This window comes from Phacochoerus africanus, chromosome 4 (assembly GCF_016906955.1).
Source record: "Phacochoerus africanus isolate WHEZ1 chromosome 4, ROS_Pafr_v1, whole genome shotgun sequence".
Taxonomy (NCBI): domain Eukaryota; kingdom Metazoa; phylum Chordata; class Mammalia; order Artiodactyla; family Suidae; genus Phacochoerus; species Phacochoerus africanus.
The window spans coordinates 100,632,122-100,650,974 of NC_062547.1; the positions used below are offsets into that span (position 1 = coordinate 100,632,122).

The following is an 18,853-nucleotide window of genomic DNA, read 5'->3' on the forward strand; positions in this document are numbered from 1 at the left end:
AGCCTTTCTTTGTAAAGTCCATCTAATTATACAATAGCCATGTGCTATTATCATCACTTAATCTTCAACTCTATTTCTTCACATCCTTTAATTTTAAAACTCTAGAATTGAACTAGGTATGGAAGATTCTTTAGTCTAATTCCTCCCAAATGTAAGAATTCCTTCCATCAAATTATTGAAAAGTAGTCATTGAGCCTTTACTTAAACGCTTCAAAAGATGGAAAGCTCATTAGTTTACAATGCAGCCCATTCCATTTCCCAAACAGTACAAACTTTATATTGAGTCTATTTAATTTCCATAATCCACAATCAAAGCTTTTATCATATATGGCTCAGGGATGAGAACAGCTAAATCATTAAGTCTTCTGTGAGTCATTTGGTGACATAAATTTAGGATCTGGATGCTATCTACTAGATTTCGAGAGCTGCTCCCCCTCTTTCGCCATGGTGCTGAATACCTACCATCAACTTTACCAAATTATTCAAGGAAATTAATTTAACATTTTTTATCTGGGCCACTAAAAGAAAACCTGAAACTCTTTAGCTGATGCTAGTTCTACACATCTCACGAAACTGGCCTGCATAATATTTTAGTATCTACTTGGTTATAAGTATTAGAGAAGCTCACACTTTAATATATTAACTTTTATATTGCTGGAAAATTATATACCCATGAAACTTTATTTTTTACTAGAGAAAGCATGTGCTTCAAAGAATTACATTTCAGGCATTTATGACGGTCAATTCATGTTTTATTTTATTTATTTATTTATTTTTGCTCTTTAGGGCCACACCTGCGGCATACGGAGGTTCCCAGGCTAGGGGTAGAATTGGAGCTGCAGCTGCCAGACTACGCTACAATCACAGCAATGCCAGATCTGAGCCACGCCTGCAACCTACACCACAGTTCACAGAAACACTGGACCTTAACCCACTGAGTGGGACCAGGGATCGAACCTGCATCCTCATGAATACTACTTGGGTTGGTAAATCACTGAGCCACAACAGAAACTCTGGCAATTTATGTTTTAGATTTCACTCCTTTACACTGATTTTCAGGGTCAAATACCAGACTCATCTTTTAAAATTTTATTTTGTAAACCTAGCAAAAGTGGTAGGTGTGTGCACGATCTTACCTTCATGTGTCTATCATACTTTTAAAATAAACATAATGAAGAACATTATATGTTTACTGTGAACATAGCCTAAAGCCCTGTGGTAAAAGGTATAATTGGGAGAAATGCGAATAAATAAATAAATATGGTCTATTTTTTAGTGGTAAAAATCCTAAAATTAAACAAATATGCTAACTCTTCAGATTGGTTTAACTTTGAGATTCATTTAAGGGGTAGTTTTTAATTTGATAGGTTTGGAAAAGGGGAAGGTGGGAAAGAGAGAGTGGATCCTGGCGAGGCAGCTCTGTAAGATGAACTGCCGTTCGGGTGAAGCGGCCGGTTACAGTAATAGCTGGAAACCATAAGTGTTACAGGCTTTGAAGTCAGTTCAGCTTTGATGTCTTACTCTCATAGTTAATCATGAGATAGTATGGAAGAGGAAAAGAAATAAGGCTTTCCAATACTGTCCTTGGTGTCATTGCTCAGGAAATCCTAGTATGAAAAAAGATTGTTGTCTGTGTGAACTTTAAGTACTACCAGGTTGCTCTCTATTTTTTTAAAGTTTTAAAGTACAGATGTGACAAGTAACATTATTTGTTAATTTGCGGCAAGCACATGGATATGTAAAAACTTTCTTACATTTGTTATTAGAACATCTGAATCAATCACTGGCACACATGCAACGGATGATTTGGGGTTGTTACTATGCTAACTACTGCTTATATCAAGTTATACATATTTAATTCCCAATCCTGAGAATTTATCAGCTGACGATTGATAATCCTGCCTGGAAGGAACCTCAGACACCATCTAGTTCAAAACTGAATCCCAGAGAAGCTGGCTTGTTTTGGAAACAAAAGATGAAACTGCCAAGTCTATCTATACATACACATAAATAAATGATGACCAACAGATAGCATGTAGAAATGAAGCATGTAGGATCTTATGAATTCTTGGGTAGAAGAAACATGTTTAGATAGGGTATTGTTTCCCTAACTTCACTCATTTTTGTAATACTTTTATGAGTTTTGCCATATACACAAATTATCACTACTATTAAAATATCTAGTATTTTACTTGTATCAATTCCCTTTTTCTATTTGTCTAGTCCAAAGCAATAATGTCCATGAAAAGGGCTTCATATGTTATTAATATCTTTTTCTAATACATAGTAGAATAAACGATTAAATACTAAAATAAAAAGTGGCTCATCCACAGACCACCAATGATATGCACATAAGACACTGATAGAGGACTCAAAGGAAGAATATATACTAATTATTTCTTGTGATATTTAAATGAGAACTATAATTTTTAAGTCTATATTCTTTAAGTATTTGGATGTCCATGTGTCCAGTGACCTAGGAAAACTTGAATTGCAAATTTTCTTTTCTTTAGGTTCATGTGGTTTGATGCTTTCCACTTTAAAACTTTATTTAGTCATTGGGGCCTGTTCCAGCTTACTTCATGAGTAATAAATAATCTATAGTTTGAAAAAAATCTATAATACATATGATAGTAAGGATAGTCTGAGATCAAGGTAGTAACAAAAAAAAGTTGAAAGAGAAAGTTTCCTTCTGACTCATTCTTAATAGTGTTGTCTTGCTGCTTCATGCTTTAAAAGAGAAAAAAAAAAACCTTTCTAGGTAGAAAGAAGCTACAGAAATAATCTTACATGAATGACTTTAATGGGAAAACGAAAAGAATGACTGAAGTTCTATGGCATTCCTCTTGTTTATGTGTCGGTATTATGTAAGGAGATGAGGAAGAATTCAAAGCCAGGTACTAGAAGAGAGGGGTTAACTATACCTCATGAAAACAAAAGCTTATTCCTCTGTTAAGTTCTTATCCTTTAAGTGCATTAGAGTTGACTGTAAACATAAACAAAAGCCACTGGTGAGCAATTAAATTTGAAGAAGTAGCCCATAAAAAATGGAATATTCAGTATGTATTAGAATCAGTTACACAACATCTGATTTAATAGTTAGATTTTAAGCGCTCCTCTTATAATACATGTTAAATGCTCTCAACAAATCATATTGTAAGGTAGCAAAATGACAATTTCAATGTAGTCTAAGGATTACAGGACAAGAACATTAAAGCAAATTAATCTGTAATCCTTTATCTACATTAAAAGGTTGGAAATCTGCAGGCGTTTGTAGCAAGAACTTTAAAATGAATTTGCCATTCCCGAAGTCATCTCACTAGACAGGAAAGAGGAACTTGGCATGTGACCAATAAATTATGAGAGAGCAACACCTCAGGGTTAAAGGGCACTGATGACTTCAACAAATCTCACCAGCTAGGGCAACAGATTAAGCTGAGGGATAGGATGCCCTACAACCTTAACCTGTTAATACCTTTAAATTCTTAAGAATGACCTCTAGTCTGCTCTTTCTTATTAGTTGTTAGTTACACTAATTACAGCTTAACTGGTATTGCTGGTACCATTTTCCCCTCAAAAGACATGGAGAGAAAGGTTATCTCTAATAGCTTCAAATAACTTTAGCCAAATTCTGCTGTGCACATTAGGAGCACTTACCTCCAGTTTTGAATGGGTCTTTTATAGACATCAAAGGAAAGACACTAAAAGCAATGTGTGTTTGTGGATTCTATAAAGCATTTCAAGTAGGAAGCTGTAAAAATAAGAACAGTTAACTTCTCCTGTGACTAGAACATTAGAATAGTTTAAAAAGAGGTAATTTATTTTTTATGTTTATTTTCAACATATAGGGGTTGGTGATTTCAAATAGAAGGAGCTAGTTATACCTTAACCATGCTAGTGAAGTAAAAATACGTAGCCCATGAAATCCCCTCAAAATTTATGGTTTTTAGAAAGGGATAATGAAATTTCTATCATAATCTTTTAGAACCATTTTAAGTTCAACATTTACATTGATGGTAACCTAACATTATATAGAATTGTGCATAGATTCCAAAGCCCATTTACAAAGATTCAAATACCATCTGTGAAGCTGCAATAAATTACCCTGTAACATTAATCTTTAAACCAGGCAGTAAATCAGAACAGAAACATACCAAAGAGATTTAAAGCAAGAGAGTCATAACTGAGTTATCGAGATTAATGTAAGTAGTTTCACATATAGCAGTTGTAGCTTAATATCATGTTATTTTTGCTTAAAAGAAACAAATAACATTACTTCTAAATCTTAAAAATAAATTATTAATATCTAAGGGACACTAGTGTTTTTTGTGCATATTTAAAAGAAAAACCTGTGAAAATGATGGCTGAAAAGTACTGTTAATCTAAGTGTGCTCTGAGTTAACAAACACAGTAACAAAATTTTTTGTTTTTTCCCATGCCCACAGGATGTGGAAGTTCCCAGGTCAGAGAGTGAAGCCTCTGCAATGACAATGCTGGATCCTTAACCCACTGCATCATGGAGGACTGCAATAACAAAATTTTGATTTTGTATAAAATATAGAATCTATAATAGACACATTAGGCAGTGTCTATTAATGTTACAAAAAGAAACTTGGTTTTACAAAAGGGATTCTTATTGATAAATATGTACTTACTGATATTTTAAACCTTGTTTTTCAGTTGATTCTATGTTTCTCCTTTGTTCCTTTCTTTTTTTGTTTGTATGATTTCCTTTTATTTTATGCTTGTGTACTTTTCTTTTTTGTTTTCGTGACTGTAATATTTGGTTTTGATTTGTGGTTGCCCTGTACAAAAGGGAATCTTGAAACCAAACCTAGTGTTCTTAAAAGATGCTGACCAGTGGAATTTTAGCTTAGATGAAACAGGAAAAAGAAGACAGACAACTAGAGTACTCTGTGTCATCAACCCAAAATGCCATTGATTTTACGATTCATCATTACTCCATGTACTATTGAGAAAAAAACACTGCCAATTAAGGTAAGACCCAATGCTTTTTTATCACACTGAATATAAGACATTTAAATTTAAACTTAAGGTAGTTAAAATTGTACCTTGTAATCACAATGAAACACAACATTTTTATAATAAGTTGAATGGTCTGTCAATATACTTAGTGAATAAGTTTTTTTTTTGTGTGAGAGCTAATTCTAAAATAGAGTCACTAGTTTATATTAGCTACATTCATTATGTATAAAACATTGAGAGGACGTTGATCATGCATTTTCTATCTTCTCTGAGGATAGAAGAAAAGGAAGAAAAACTGAAGCTTTTCAATTTGCTTGACTGATTTGTTGATTAACTAATATCTCCACTTCTTTCCAATGAGAAGGCAGATTGAAGGCAGATGACAAGGAGATCATATATAATAAAATAATTAGGGGAATAAGAAATAGAAAAAACAGAACTGGGGAAAAGAATAAAACCAAACAGATTGAAAGAACCTATCATTTGAATTAGATACAAAAATAGTTTATGAATAATAAAAATAGGCCCTAGATTTTAACTTTCACTGCAGTTTAAGTCCTAAAACAAAATATATTTATCTGTGAGAGTTGAGGGACAATTTTTCCTGGAGTATAGAACCCTGGTAGCCCCAAAGAATTTCTAGACAACTGATTATTACAATCTATTATTATGTGTTAGAAGATAGATACCAAATGAAAGTATGACCAAGAGGGAAATTAACTACTGGGAAAACAACCCCCCAAACATCAGCAGCTGTCCCTTGAAAAGATTAATTTGGCTGTACCAATGGATAAAGTAGGATAAATAGGAAGAACTAGTGGACTGTATATATTCATATGTTAAAACCGGTCTATAATACAGATGCTACTAAGCTATTTAGAGTACAGATGAGTAAATCAGTGTGTGCCACCCCAGGACATGAAAGTATTGATGGGAATGAATACTACTGCAATTAGGCTCTCCGTATAGTGGCACACAGGAATCACCAGACACAGCAAATGACCCACGATACTGTGCAAACTACTGTAACTCATAAACTCCAATAACAGTCTGCTGCTAGATCAGTTCAAGTGTTCAAAATGTAGGATATTCTTGTATTTAGTTATCCCATATTTTCTCTTCTCTCTGTATCAGATAACATAAGCATCTGATTGTGGCATATACATTAAATTTTCTGAGAGACTAGAGAAACTAACAAGGATAACCTTGGTGGACATACCCAAAACCCTTCTGTGGGGAAGCACTCTTTTCTAATTCACATAGTCCTTTGTTGGGCTATCAATTACAATATCCTGCCCCAGTCCCAACACCCTCATAGATATGGCTGGCCCTGGCTGGCCAAACACAGCCAACTCTATTGTTCAATCTCTTTGGCTTCAGTGATAAGCTCAGGGATCATCACTCTTAGTACCCACTAAGATTCTTATTTGAGGGCTAGAGCTTTTTTTCGGGAGCAGGGGGTGTAATGCTGAATACAAGATGCTGCAACTGCTTGTAACTATCCTCCCTGTCTGTATTAAGAAAGCAAGAAACAAGGGCAATAGCTAAAGAGAAGGATGGAGGGAGAGTCTTGGTAACAGAGTTTGAGCCCCCGTATCTAGTAGTAGCAGAAGTAGACCTACACCTGAATCAATAAGTGACTTTTTGGGAAGAGGCAGCTTGAAGTGAAGTTACATAATTTAAAATGGGGAGAGTCTGTACTAACACAATAATTGAAAAGGGCAGATTATATTCTACTTTTTTTTTCCCCAATTCGTATAAAACACGAGACTGGTATTTACGTGTGTATATTTGAATTCATGTGTATATATTTGTTGGTTGGTTCTGGTTTTTTTTTTTTTGGCTGCATGTGGAAGTTCCTGGGCTAGGCATTGAACCCAACCCACAGCAGTGCCTGTGTACATATTTGAATCTGTAAAATAACTACATAAATAAAATAATAATAATAAAAAAGTAAATTTGAATGGTGGTATTTTGAAAGTGTTAATACATGTTTAAGGGCAAGAGATTTTTGGATTATCCATGTGATTGCTATAGATAACTAAAAAGGGTAGGGCAAAGTAATGCTTGTTGAATTTTTCTAATACTTTAAAATAATGATGGAAGGAGGGTACTGGGAGAGGAGAAGTAATTTATTCTCCAGCTGTTTTTTTAGGTACAGTTAAAAGTGATTTGCCATTTGCTGAAAACATAAAAGTTTGGTTGGGAAAAAGTGGCACAGAAATGTACTGGAAAACAAGGGAAAGACTAAGAACAAGACCTGGACCATGCTCATGGTTTTACTATAGATTATGCCCTGCATATACAATTGACCCCTAAACAACTGAAAGCTAGGTATGTCTGTTCTCTTGGTTAAGAAAGCAGAAGGCCTTGGAAAACAAATGGTTTTCTAGAATGAATTTTCATATTGCTTGAACGGTAACATGCAAACCACTTTAGGAACTGACTGGAAAATAACTGTCATCTGTTATTATGACTCGTATGAGCTATATTCCCCTTCAAGTTGAGCTATAAAGTACTTCAATAAAAATATCTCAGTGTTCTCAAAATAATCACTTATCTGCTACTTCCTAAATATCCCTATAAAATTCAAACATAGTTAACTTTTAGAAACCTCAAGTTTTTAGGCTCTCTACCATCTAGCTGCTCTCTGTGGGTAGTAAAAGTTTGAAAAGGCAATTTCCCAATGGAATGCCCCAAACAAATAGTCGGCTACCACAAACAGACCTCTTACAGTTATTCAACTAACAAATGTTTCATTATTCAGGCTTTGGGGATTTTCAGAAGTGACAGAAATTCACAAGAACTAGATCTATCAATGCTGGATCCTGATAGATTTTTGGCCTGTCTTTGAAGCAAAATTTGTCTGCTAAAACAACTTAAGCTAAAAACCGCCACTCAGTATTTAAAGACAAAGCATGGGTGTCAAGACTTTTGTGTTTATTGATGGCTTCTGACACTGGTGAGTTGGCATTATTTGGAAAAATATTTAATCTTCAAATTCTACACTGATACTAAGGACTTGTTTTATGAAGTTTTATAAAGATTATATAAATGTTTTAAAGCATTTCAATATTCTCAGATAGAAGCAATACTGGCGTTAATAACTGGAGATCTATAGGTTTTAAATTTTATTTTAAAAAAGTATCATTAGGAGTTCCCTGGTGGCCTAGCAGGTTAAGGATCTAGTGTTGTCACTACTGCTATGGCTTGGGACACAGCTGTGGCATGGGATTGATCCCTAGCCCAGGAATTTCTGTGTATAGTGGACAAGGACAAAACAAAAACAAAAACAAACCAAAAAAGCACTACATTGCTCTTTATGTCTTGCTAAATACTTTTCAGTGATTCTTATAAGTTTTTGCTTTTTTGGTTCTTAGAATCACTGTGAATGATGTTATATCAAATATTTTATTTCATATGATAACAAAACAAAAATGAATTGATTAGTTATCTTAAGTCAGTTGTTTGGTATGCACGTTTACTGATTTCTATCTCCAGCATCATGGTAGGCATTCTTTTGAATCGTGGGCATGGGCAGAGATAGAATGGCTGTGTTCTATGACAGTCAATGAGGTTTTTAATCATATTCAGATATATATCAATATGACTATGTGTGTGTGTATGTGTATATATATTTGTAAACAAAGGCAACTAGGGCAACTACTTAAGACACTCTTTGATGTCTGAGGTTTTTTTTTTCAATTAAATTCTTTGTACTGTTTCTTATGCTATTGTAATAAACTTAAAAGAACTGATTAATACCTTTTTATGAAAAATCTGGTGAAGACATTGACTCTTGAGGAGGCCAGGCCACTGGATCTGCTCATTATTAATTTCTTTAGATTTCCTGATCAGTAGTACAAAGGCAAACCATCTGGAAGCTCTATGCTAGTAAAAAATTTTATTTTTTTTTTCAAAATTATTTCCTGGAAGAAAGGCCTGCAGGGCCTTGGATCTTAGTATTAAGACAGGCTATTTGCAAAGCAATCTAGAAAAAAAAAATGGAGCTGAAGGAATCAGGCTCCCAGACTTCAAACTGTACTACAAACTACAGTCATCAAAACAGTATGGTCCTGGCACAAAAACCAGAAATACAGATCAGTGGAATAGCATAGAAAACCCAGAAACAAATCCATATACATATGGTCAACCAATCTATGACAAAGGAGACAAGAACATACAATGGAGAAAGAACAGTCTCTTTAATAAGTGGTGCTGGTAAAACTGGACAGCTACATGTAAAAGAATGAAATTAGAACACACATTAACACCATACATAAAAGTAAATTCAAAATGGATTTAAGACTTAAACCTAAGGCAAGATACTGTAAAACTCATAGAGAAAAACATAGGCAGAACACTCTTGATGTAAATCACAGCGATATCTTTTTTGATCCACCTCCTAGATTATTGAAAATAAAAACAAAAATAAGCAAATGGGACCTAATTGAATTTAAAATCTGCACAACAAAGGAAACCATAAACAAAACAAAAAGACAACCCATAGAATGGGCGAAAAATCTTTGCAAAGTGACCAACAAGGGATCAATCTCCAAAATATGCAAAGATCTCATATAGCCTACACACACACACATGCATGCACACACACAGATTCATACACACACACACACAAACACACAACCCAATTAAAAATGGTCAGAATATCTAAACAGACATATCTCCAAAGAAGACAGACAGACTGCCAATACGCACATGAAAAGATGTTCAGCATCCTTAGTCGTTAGAAAAATGCAACTCAAGACTATAATGAGGTATCGCCTCACAGCAGTCAGGACAGCCACCATCAAAAAGTTTATAAACAATAAATGCTGGAGAGGGTGTAGAGAAAAGGGAACCTTCCTACAATGTTGGTGAGACTGTACATTGGTACAATCACTGGGGAGAACAGTATGGAGGTTCCTTAAAAAACTAAATCTAATGGGTAGACAATAAGGGCCTACAGTGTAACACAGGGAATTATATCCAATCTCCTGGGATAGACCATGATGGAAAAAAGAAAGACTATATGTGAGTGTGTGTTCGTATGTGTGTATGTACATATAACTGAGTCACTTTGCTGTAGAGAAATTGGTACAACATGGCAAATCGACTCTAATAAAAACATTTAAAAAATTTTAAAAAATCAACTAAATATAGAACTACTTATGATCCAATAATCTCACTCCTGGACATGTATCTGGAGAAAACCATAATTCAAAAGATACATGCACCCTAATGTTGACTGCAGCACTATTTACAATAGCCAAGATATGGAAGCAACCTAAATGTCCATCAACAGATGAGTGGATAAAGAAGATGTAGTACATATATACAATGGAATATTACTCAGACATAAAAAAGAGTGAAATAATGCTATTGGCAGCAGCATGGATAGACCAAAAAATGATCATACTAAGTGAAATTAGAGAGACTGATCATATGAGACTATTAATATGTGGAAACTAATAAAAAAAACACTACAAAAGAACTTACAAAATAGAAATAGATTCAAAACCAAAGTTATGGTTACCAAAGGAGACCTGTGTAGGGGGATGACAAATTAGGGAGTTGGGACTGACATATGCACACTACTATATATAAAACACATAGGTAAAAAGAATCTATTGTATAGCACAGGGAAATTTACTGAATACTGTATAATAACCTACATGGGAAAAGAATCTGAAAAAGAATGGATATATTTATATGTATACATGATTTACTTTTCCCTACTCCTGAAATTAACACAACTTTTCAAGTCAATTACATTCCACCTATTTGTCATAGGTCAATTTAAGAACCAGTCACATGAAGAATGATTTTATTTTAAATGGCAAAATCAACAAAAGTACTACAATTAAAGAAATGACCTATTGTGCTGTTCAATGTTTCCTTAGGATTGACATATTAATCTTCGAATTTAATGTTGAGAAAATATTTTCCCCAATGTATTCTGAAAGATGCATATCATTAGGTTCACATACTGAGAATTATGTAAATTTTTGCTGTAGCTGTCAGAATTTTTACAACTTAAATTTTAGCATTTAAATATCAATTGCAGTAACCAATCACAGCCTAGATTGGTTGTAACCTTTTACTTTTCATCCAATTCCTGACTTTTGGTCTTCCCTCTCTGTTTTCCTGCACCCTCCACTTAATATCCAGTTATCTTTCAAGTCTCTCTTAGCTCAATTTGCCCCTGTTCTTAATGGGACGGATACTGTTCACTGAGTTATATGCTTCTTCCTCTGTGTAATTCTTTTGTCCTTTCCTCTAACTCTGGCCACTGATGAAGTGACCCTTGGTTTTTCTCGCTTCTGTACTCTATGCGACCTATGTGCTCCTTCATTGGTTCTTAATCTTCAGTGCCTGGCCCTTAATAGATGATCAGTAGATAGTCAATTACTGAGGAAGCAGAGTGTACAACACTACTGCTTCTGACAATGTGATGACCCAATTAATGTGGAACTGGAGGAAAAGCAGGAGTTGGTTTGGGGCCACAGCAAGGATATCTGGGAGATGCCCCACAACTTCTATACTGGGCATTATCCCTTTGCTTGCCATGTTCTGCTCTATTACCTTTGATCTACATAGCTCATATTTTGCATAATGTATTTAAAATATGAATATTAGCTTGTATGTACACATGTTTTTTAGGAACCTAAATGGTTTTAAGAAACCAAATTATTGCTTTATTTGTACTTTCAAAATTTAATATTTGCAAGAATATTAGCAGCATAAAAATACATGTGGATAGACTCTGTAACTAAATGTATATGCATATCTGTGATTAGGACAGGTCAAGTTTTATGGCTGAGTCTTAGAATGCATATGGAGGTAAACATGGGAGTGATTTACAAGATGTTCCAATGAGTAAATGGAAACATTGTTGTCCTCATTAAAACAATAGTAGACAATCTATGCTTGCTTTTTAGGGGAAAGTGGTATTTCATTTATATGTGGTTTTATTTCAACTGCAGTATCACTGGATCAACTGTGAGAAAATATTTAAATCTCACAAATTCAAGCACCTTCTGTTTCCTAAATGTTCACATGGTGTATATATGTGCACAGGGAATGTTCACCAAATAACTTGTTTACTGACTAATGCAAGAAACTCAGTTTAAAAATAAAAATGATACAATTTTTTTATGGAGTGTGCCATTTCTGGAAACTGAAATAAAAAGGATAAAGATTCTTTCACTTCTCATTTAAAAGCACAACATTCTCGTTAGTATTTTACTTAAAATTTCTTGGCCTGGAAGACAAAAATTTATGGCTTTAGATTAACCACTTTAATGATGTGATAGAGAAGCAGCAAAATATTCTTTTCTACCTAGGGTGTGGGTGTGATTACCTTTTCAGGAGAGAAAAGAACAACACAATAAATCCCTGTATGGTAAGTCTTTTCCTACATCTTCTCTTTAGTTTAAATCTCAAAGGTAATACATATTTAGTAAGCAGACTGGTTCCATAAAAATGTTTGAAATAAGGTAATCATTTATGATATTTGCATGCATTTAATGACATTATTATGGAAAGAATGATTCACATTTCACATACTGAGAAAACTTAGTGTCTGCTTAGATTTAGCAATGTTCTTAAAACTATTTATGAAAACAATCAGTGTCTAAACACTTGCTATCAGCTGTTTTGGCTCTGCTTTTCATAAATATGACACAATCACAACAAATTAAAGGCAAGTCACTTGACTGTCTTGTTACATTAGCTTGATGAAATTACTGGCTGGCAAAGCTTAGCAGAAAGTGACAGGGTTTTCTCAATAGGCTCACATATAAATTTTTCTGGGGAAAGTGAGAATCATATCTTTATCAAAATATTCAAAATTTTCTTCCTAAGATAATGCTTCTCAGTCTTACTGAGGATAGTTCAATAGTTCTGCTCCTAAAATAGATAGAAATAAATAGCTACTGTAATTCTTTAGCCCATAAAGGGAGGGGAAAAAACATGATTTTTCTTGAAATTTTCCTGAGGGGGAAACTGTAGAGTGGTGACATTACCCTATGTGAGTGGCCTGGAGATAGAACGTGGACCTAGACTATCTGGCTCTATGGCTAATGCTCTTTCCTTTTCATAATACCAACCCTTATTTAACTCCTTTGTAGAAAAAGATAAATATGTCCTTCTGTGTTCCAGCATCCCCCTACATTTTCTCTGTTTCAGGAGTTGTGGGTTAGTTACAGGTAGAATTGATATGTTGAGGTCCTAACTCCCAGCACTTCAGAATAGGAGAACCGGAGATAGGTTCTTTACAGAGGTAAGAATGTTAAAATGAAGTCTTTGGGGTGAGCCTTAATCCAATATGACTGGTGTCCCTATAAAAGGGGGAATTTGATACAGAAAAATATACAGAGGGAAGACAACGTAAAGGGACAATAGGGCAAAGATGCCCCTTACAAACCAAGAGAGGCCTCGACCATATACTACCTACCATCATAGCTCCAGGGAGAACCCACCCTGCCCACACGTTAATCTTGAACTTCGAGTCTCCAGAACTGTGAGACAATATATTTCTCTTCCTTAAGCCACTCGATCTGAGGCTTTGTTATGGCAACCCTAGCAAACTAATGTAGTAGGCTTTGGACAGAAAAGCTAGAGTGGTCAATGAAGAGATAATATGAAGAAAGGCAGGACTGGACTTGCATTTGAGAGAGACAATTGAGACCACAGCAGGAGATCAGAAAGGACGGTTTTTAAGTGGTAATCACAGTAGGAGGAAAAGTGTCACCCTCCTCTGCATTCCTGTACTCTGTATTCTTGAAGACTCCATATTCAATCTGTGGTGCATTCTTTGATCATACCTTTCCATTATGTAATGTTATATGGGTTTTCAAAAAGTCTTTTACTAAATCCTTCAAATCAAAACCTTGTCATCTGTTCCCTTACCGAGTTGTTATTTGACAGCTAAGGAGACAGCCTTTATAATTGCTTTCCAGTTATTACAATTTCAAGTAAGTTTTCTAGCAATTCAGACTACTGTCTTTGTTTTTTGTTTTTTCATTTATTCACTTTTTGCTAGCAATACCTGAGCATCTATTATGTGAAATTTCCTAGGATGCAGAAGAGCAATTTATCAGCTACAATAAAAGCACACACAAGGTACAATGAAAATACCATGGAGAAAAATTATTGGGTGACTACTGTATAAAACGGAAGTCCAAGGGGTTTCTTTTTATATGACCCAATTTTATTTGTTTATTAGCATTCTCACCCTGTGGACTGTTAGACATATTTCCCAGATGAGAAACCGAGGCTGAAAAAAGTGAGTCATTTCAAGCAACAGAAATGGTTGGTTACTGAGCTGAGATTTGAACTCAGAAATGCCTGTCTGCAAACTATGCCTTGGCTATGAGATCATACTTCCTTTGCAGTCTCTCTGGTTTAGAATATTTGTTAACAATTGATGTTATCAGAGGCAACACTCACGTAGCAAGAGGACTATAAATCTAAATGAAAACCCCAATACCTGACACCCCATGATATTTAATACAAGTTGTCATCACTTGTTTGTTTGATGTGGACATCTCAGCATACCTTAAGCTCCTTGAGGATCAGGATGAGTCACTATTGCATTTAGCACTGAGGATACAATCTGCTATAGAGGGTGCTCAATTAATACTTGCTGAATGACTATATTAACAAATAATTGAACCTAGATTAACTTGTAATTAGGCTGGTGTTATAAGCTGAATTGTTTCCCATGAAAATACATATGTTGAAGTCCTAACCTCCAGTGCTCCTAAATGTGACCTTATGTGGAGAGAGGATCTTTACAGAGATAATTAAATTAAAATCAGATCATTGGGGTAGCCCTAATCCAATGACTGGTTGCCTTTTAAGAAGAGGAAATTTGGACACTGATATGTACACAGGGAAGACAACGTGCAGACACAGGGAAAAGGAGGCCATCTACAAGCCTGAAACAGAGATCCTTCCCTCATAGCCTTCAGGAGGAAGCAACCCTGTGATACCTTCATTTCAGATCTCTGGCCTTCAAAACTCTGAGAAAACAAATTTCCATTCTTTAAGGTACCCAAGCTGTAGTGCTTTGTTATGGCAGCCCTAGCAAATTAGTACATGGTATAATGAAACTAATTCTCTTTCAGTAACAAAGGTATATGTTAAGACTTGTCTACTACTCAATCAATAATATCCAAAGTTTCACAGTTGTTCCAGGAGCATTATAATCCATTCTAAGACAACAATTACACTTAATGGATCTTATACACTGCTCTGGCCATTGCAACAAGTTCTAAAAGAGGGTCTACACCATACATCTTAGAAGGAAGAAGGGGACTCATTGTTAGACAAAACAGTTACCCCTTTGGAAAAGAAGAAATGATATATAACAAGTTGTACAGATTTAGAAGGGGATATTGATTTTAAAGAGTAGTGAATTCTTTAAAAAAATTTATTGGAGTATAGTTCACCTACAATGTTGTATTAGTTTCAGGTGTACAACAAAGTGAATCAGTTCTACATATAGTAATATGTATAACATATATATCCATCCATATACACATATCCATTCTTTTCCCCAATAATTGGTTATTAAAATACAGTGAATTCTTACGAAAGCCTCAATTGTTCCTTTTCCAAACATAGTCTTTGGCAGGCAGTCAGTGGAAGAGTCAATAGCAATAAGAGAAGCTGGTTTGTACTTACTAATTTTGTTGGAAGCTCGGGGTAGGGGGAAGGAAATCTAGGAAGCTCAAGTTCAATGTCAAAGGAGCTGATATTGCCATTAGCATAATTCACAGCAGATTCATGGCTAAAAAGTGAAATGGCAGACCAACAGACCTATCTGCTGGACTGTTTTCTGGAGGAAGTCCCTTAGGAAAACCATACAGTCTCCCAAACCTCCCTGTAATGTTTCTTATCATTGATATAACCATGATAATGCTAATGTCTTGTTTTAAGGATTTTACTGGGTATTGGGGTAGAGTCACTTCTCAACAGTTCATCTTTCAGTTGGCTGGGGCTATAGTCACAGGAACTGACCCTGCCTTCAAACCCCAAAATCCATACATGTCATTTATATTCATTTGGGTTCTTCAAACATGACAAATAGGGAAAATTCTACTGTGGTAAAACCAGGATTTTGATATGATTTTCAAATGCTTTTTAAAATTGAAAAGTAAACATTCGGACACATGAAAATGATTTGGGCTTATATTCTAAATATAGGTTAACTACACTGAGGTATATAAACACACTAATTGTAATTGTAAATCACCATGTTGTGCAGGAAAACAGACATATGGCAGGTGTCTTCACTCATGGAGCTACACAACAGCTCTTTAACACTAATGGGCATCTGACTTAAAAACAACCTAATTCTCAGCAATGTCTTTCTAGCTGATATGTCCCAATACTCCTCTGTTTAGAGAATTGCTTCCCTTTACGGAAACTAGAAATCTGACTGAAAATAAAAAAGCCAGATTTATTATTCTAAAATATTGCTTTATAATGAGAAATTACCATTTAGAGACAAAAAAAAGACTGGAAGAATAAATACTTTTAGGAATCCCAGATGTTTTTGAGTCTTCATTTTGAAATATTTCTTGGATTTTTTAAATTGTATACTACACAGAAAAAATATTTTTTAAAATCACTAATAATACCTATATGTATATATTTTTCCTAAATGTAATACACTTTTCTCCTTAAAAAATAAAAAAAATGACCTTACAAAGTTTAATAAACAGTTTTGCCTTATTCAACAATCTTTTCTGAACAGTTTGTCTATTTTTACCAGATATGGTGTTGCTTTTTATTTATTTAACTCTTTGCTGAACACTAAGTTGTTTCTAACTTTTTGTTGTTAAATTTAAAAAATGCTATGATAACCACCCCCTTATCACTAAATTTGTGCACATACATGTAATTACAAACATTCATAAAAGTTGATATGATGGGTCAAAGGGAAAGCATATTTTAAAACTACCCATATGAATTACCCAATGGTTTTTCATGAGGGTTGCAGTAATTTACATGCCCATGAATGGAATAGCCAAATATTTGTTTCCGTTATTTTGTTTATCATGACCACAACGCCGTGTTCAAATTATTGATTGTTTCATAACACTTGGTAGGACAAGGCCACCCTAACTTTTTACTTTCAAAATTTCCTTATTTCCCCAAGTTTTATTTTCTCAGTTTAGACTCATTTTGTCAAGTAATATTCCCACATTACACTAGGATTTTACTGGAATGGAATTGTACTTTTCATTGTAAATACATTGTTCTACACAGATAAAATAATTTTGCACCCTAAAAAGAATTCACCACAAATAGATTCTTCCAAGGAAACCAATATCATTTAGTAAGCAAGACTATTTTTAGAAGAAAGTCATAAACAAAAGTGGCTGTTCCGAAAAATAAATCCCTATGACACAGTTTTAGTGTAATAAGCAATGGCATATAGGATGTATATTTTTAAAGTATGAAATTAAATAGAAGCTACCTTAAGAGCAAGATAATATTCTGTAATAAGGGAGTTCCCGTCGTGGCGCAGTGGTTAACAAATCCGACTAGGAACCATGAGGTGGTGGGTTCGGTCCCTGCCCTTGCTCAGTGGGTTAACGATCTGGCGTTGCCGTGAGCTGTGGTGTGTGGCTACAGCTCCGATTCAACCCCTAGCCTGGGAACCTCCATATGCCGCGGGAGCGGCCCAAGAAATAGCAACAACAACAACAACAACAAAAAAAGACAAAAAAAAATTTTGTAATAAGGAAGGATATTCTAACACCTCAAGTTTTTTTAGACAAGAGACAGGAAAACTTCTCCAAAAGGGAGAAATTATTCTTTATGATAGGAATCTAATTAAAGTGCCAAGGATTGATAAAAGCATAAGAACAAGAAAGGTAATAATCAACACAGGACCTGGTGGGAATTTGAAAGACTTACATAAGAAGTGATTCGGGGCCTTTATACTATACTGAGCTAGAGAAAACACAGACTCCAAGAAAGCCGGGAATCATCTTACTTTAAAAAGTAAGATGGTCAATGGAATGGTGTTTCTCAAATTCTAAAACAGTAATGGTTCCCTTCAAAATGTGATGAAGGTCATCACTACCGCATTTTAAAAAAATTGCACCTACTATGTACACACTATTCTGCTATTCAGCTTATCCTGCAAAGGGGTTTGGCATGTTCCAGTTAAGAATACTTACCTCGTCTAAAGGAAATACAAGGAAATATCTGATAACAAAACCTATTGAATGAGTGGTTGGAATTTATGTTTTTAAGTGAGGTGGCAGAAATCTGACAAATATGAAGACTTTGGACTGTTGTTTGGCATCTGCGTCTATTATTTACTCCACTGAAATTGTTCTAAGGGTACCTGTGACATTTTCACTAGAGAAATGATATATTTTTATTTCTTATATGTCTTGATCTCCGTACATTTGACACTGTTAACCACTGACACAACACTCTTGATTTTCTCTCAATTCTAAGAGGGATTCTATTTTCTCTCAATTCTTTGAGGGATCCAATTACTAAGATTTCTACCCATGACTTGTAGTTTGGGGTTAGTAGATGCAAACTATTGCATTTAGAGTGAATCAGCAATGAGATCTTGCTGTACAGTACAGGGAACTATATCTAGTCACTTATGATGGAACATGATGGAGGATAATATGAGAAACAGAATGTCTATATATGTATGAGTGGGTCACTTTGCTGTACAGCAAAAATTGACAGAACATTGTAAATCAATTTTAATAAAAATTTTAAAAAGTAAAAAAAAAAAAAAAGATTTTTACCCATGAATCTTAAATCTTCGAATAATATGAAATTCTCTGAATACAGGTTTCCCTGGTCCAGTCTTTTCTCTTTT

General features: G+C 34.7%; 1 protein-coding gene across 3 annotated transcripts in view; it reads right to left on the reverse strand.

Moving 5' to 3' along the window:
• FAM172A (family with sequence similarity 172 member A) overlaps positions 1-18,853 on the reverse strand; it is a 416,065-nt gene that overhangs the window by 105,850 nt on the left and 291,362 nt on the right. The window lies entirely within an intron of this gene.